We start from the raw sequence: 4,477 nt of genomic DNA, 5'->3' as shown, positions 1-4,477 counted from the left end.
ATGGAGGACAAACCCATGACTTTCCTAAATCTTTTTTATGTGAGATAATTGAACTTCTAATATTTTGCCAAAAAAATCCAACATAAATTTCTAGGACTAAACCATGATGACTAGTGAATGGTAATCCCAATTAACTACTCAATTTGTTCTTTATCTCTAAGTCACTTAAGACAACTATGTGAGTCTACAAACACTGCAACGCCACAAACCCATAAGATGACCCTTGCTACTCTGACAACCAACACATGATGGTTATTGATTAAATGTTAAATTTGATTTGGTTTGCCCCTCCTAACCATTCAAACAAGCTAAAGAATACAAGCAAGAGATAGAGATGTTGAGAGATAGAAATATGCATTAAATTCTGAATCTTCACATAATTTATAAGTGGGTTCATCCAAAACATCTTAAACTAAAACATAACAAACCAAGAATACATACTGAAAGGAAGTAGTCAAGACTCATTGATATCGAGCCAGCATATAATTCAAATAATACAATCTAAAACTAAGGAAATGAATAGAGAAAATCGTAGAAGAGGCTCCATAGGAGACCCCTATCCTTCAACACTAGAATGCAAAGAAGGTATATATAAGCCGTGTCGAGAGCGCTGTGGTGTCGTGACTCTATGGGTTGGGTGAGTTTTTGCAGCACGCACGTGTCCACTGTTGCACTGTAGGACAACATCGCGACAATGTCCCATTTTTGCTACTTATGCTTTGCACACCATTCCAAGCACTATGGTGCTAGGACTTTTGGGGGTACTTTTGTCCTTTTGATTCCTTTGAAGTCTTGGATGCTCTGTTAACTCCTAATAACTCTAGATTAACCCCCAACTGTCCATAATGCTACGAAATGCATCTAGTGTTCAAATTTCTACAAATATAGTCATTTAAACTCATTAGTAATTTTAAATGAGCGAGATTAGAGACACTAAGCTCATTTAGGAGCTATTAGACACCATAATATATGATTAGGCTTCTTCATTCACAAGAAAAAAGGACTAAAGAATAAAATTTGTAACTTTTTGTAGTGAATAACGTATGGTTAAATTACAAATATGAACTTTTGGAGAAAATTAGAATTTTTTCCATATGATTTTAAAAATTAGAATTTAGTTGTTATAATTTGATAAAATTTCATAAATAGTTTCCATGCTTTGATAAAATCCTCATAAATAGTTTGTATTTTATCAAACTATAGAAACTAAATTCTAATAACAAACTATAAGGCCAAAATTCTAATTATCTTCCAACTAAATCAACGACATAAAAAAGAACAAAGAAGCGCAAAAATTAATAATGATAATAATAATAATACATATACCTATTTGCCAGGCACGTTGGATCTTGAGTAAAAAGAAGTAGCTAGATTTGGCCTAATGTTGGTGTATATTCTTCCGACTTCTCTGCAATATTGTATCAAAGAAATCTTGTTCCACTTCATCTAGTCTCTTCAATGTTTCATTCCATACAACCAACTCCTTATTATGCAAATACGAACCAATGGTTTTCAAAGCTAATGGAAGTCTTCCAACCTTTTTCACAATTTCATTACAAAGTTCTTTTTTATCAAAAGGCCAATGTCCAAATGCATACTTGCAAAACAGTGAGTAAGCACTCTCATGAGAAAGTAACTCCACGTTGTATTCTTTCACTTCATCTCTATAATTGAGTTGATCAAGAACCTATTTCTACTCGTAAGAACAACTCTGCTCCCGGCTCCAAACCAATCCGGGCTTCCAGCTAACTTTTGAATTTGCCTTGTTTCATCAACTCCATCAAGGACAATAAAAACCTTTCTATTACTCATGTGATGCTGAAGTGGGACCAAACTGTTTTGCTTTGAAGAAAGCTATATAAAACAACCACTCTCAAATTCAGCTATAATTGTATTGTAAACAACTTCAGCAATGCTTGTTTTGCCTATGCCACTTGATCCAAAAATCCCCACAAAAAGTATGTCATTGGGCCTTTCTAAGTCTAGGAGATTACACACTTTCTCAACTTGATTCTCAATTCCAACAAAACTAGTTTTGTAAGAAAGTACTAACTTATGATCAGACTGCTTCCACATATCCTTGACAATATCCACTTCTTCATTTCTGCAGGATCAAAGTATGTCAAAGTTATCAGTTGGATGCTTTTGAAGAATTCAATCAAATATACCATTATGAATCAAAGCAAGAATGGAAAAGGTTATACTTTGTTGAAAGACTGATTATAACTAAATTTATTGTCACCCATTAGCTTAAGTTTTTGGGTTAGTCGATGATTTAACATGGTAACAGTCTAACAGAGCAGGAGATCTTGTATTCAAATCCTTGTAATAATGTCATTTCCTCCCTATTTAATATCTATTGGAAATTCTATGTACTCTACCTGTAATCTTCATCATCTTCGTCTAGGAAATTGTCAACATTTGTCAAGAGAGGAGCATTAGATGGTGAAGATGATAAGGTGATTGCAGGAGAACCTGTAAACGAAATAAAACTATCAAATAAGGTAGAGGAATTGGAAACACCCAAAAATGAAAAATAAATAAAAAGAAGAAAGAAAAACATGAATCAGGATAGACACTTTGCCTTGAGAAATTCTTAACATGTCCAAGGACTTTTCTCCTCCCACATATCGTAAACTTGGTGGAAGCTTGGGTACTTGCTTTAGCTTGTGGCAATCATTCAAGTACAATGCTTTAAGGTTAATAAGTTGTTCGATGCTTTCTGACAGCCTTTCAAAATGGTTGCTGCTGAGATCTAGAATTCCCAATGAGGAAAAGAGTTCAAGATCATTAGGAATGTCTTCATCTACAAGATTACAATCACTTAAATTTAAATCTTCGAGTGACCGAAAAGATTATGTTGGCAAACTAGCTAAAGAATGCCAGATATTGCTTTTCAGCCTTTCACAGTTCAAAATTCTTAGATTTTCCAAGAACGGAATCACACTTATGGATGTTCCCCCAATGTCAAGCTCCTCAAGAGGCTTTACATTCCCCAAACTTGGTGGAATTTGGTCCAAGTTTTTGCAGCCATTGAGAATGAGAGTTTTAAGTGAACTCAAGCTACCAATTTCAGATGAAAGACTAGAAAGTCTAATACAATTCTTTAGGTTCAATAAAACCAAGGCAATTAGATACGTAATGGAGGGAGAAACTTGATTTATGGAAGTCCCATCAATGTATAGCTCAGTCAAATATTCCATGCACCATCCAAACTCTGGAAAAATCTCAAGACCAGAGTTAGAAAGAACTAAAGTTTTGAGCCTTTTGCAAGTGATAGTAGATGAAAACCTTCTGAAACTGACACAACCCTCCATATCTAATAAAACAAGACGTTCGAGACTATTTATTGAAGAATGAACTTCATGCAATCCTTCACAGGTACGTAAACTCAATCGTCGAAGATCTGGAACCTCTGAAAAATCAGGAGTCTCGACTAAATACTTTGAATCACTTGCATCAATCTCCTTCAAGTTCTTAAATTTCTATTGCAAAACAATCAATTGCATCGACTCAGTTAGACATTAATTTTGTAATGAAGACATATAATCATCTATAAAATATACTAAATTTTATTGTGTATAGTTCAAATAAGATGCAACTTTATTATGATAGAAACAAATCTGAGAAGGAAGGAATAAAAAACAAGAAGAAATTGATACACAGATTTATGTAAATCAGCAATGGTGTATTAGTTACATCCAGGACCATAGGGAGAATAAGTCATCATTTTTCAAGCTGAAAAAATATGAAATAGAAGACTATATAGAAAGAAACCATAGCCATAGGATCCTGTTATACGATTTGAAACCCATTACTTTCTCACCCTTTCTAGATATAGGAACTCATGACTTTCCTATTCTTTTCAGATGTGGGACAACATATTCAATGCATCTCAAAACAATTGACACATTTAGCATATGATGCATAATTTAGGGACAAATAATATACCAATTAGCATTTATGTATACACATGTAGATGCTAACCTTTCTTCCAATCCAAAGTCGTTCAACATTACTACCAAGCAAGTGTAATTCAAGCAGAGGTGGTGGTTGAAACGTTGATGGCAAAGTTTTTGAAGGATAGCCAGGCCAGTTGAGCAATGTCAATTTATTTGACAGACATTCAAGATCTTCAGAAAGTTGGACATTGTTGATTTGTAAAATTTTTAGCTCAGACATATCTGCAAATGACTTGGTCTCCAATACTAATTCTTCTTCTTCCTCTAAGTCCATCACTATTCCCTGAATGTATTTTAATTCCTAGCAAACTAAAAATATAATATAGCAATAATTAATTACAAGGGCCCAAAACAATAGTATATATATGTTATGTACACAAATTCTTACATAGTTTTAGAATAGGGTTAGAAAAGTTTTTACAAATCGATAGAGAGTATGAGAGAGAGAAAGAAATTAATTGTTCTGAAAATCCCATTAGAATCAAGAATAGTCATTGTCACACCCCGCCCCAGAC

Source organism: Benincasa hispida, chromosome 6 (assembly GCF_009727055.1).
Source record: "Benincasa hispida cultivar B227 chromosome 6, ASM972705v1, whole genome shotgun sequence".
Classification (NCBI taxonomy): Eukaryota; Viridiplantae; Streptophyta; class Magnoliopsida; order Cucurbitales; family Cucurbitaceae; genus Benincasa; species Benincasa hispida.
The sequence above is the reverse complement of the archived record's forward strand: the minus strand, read 5'-3'. Positions refer to the sequence as shown.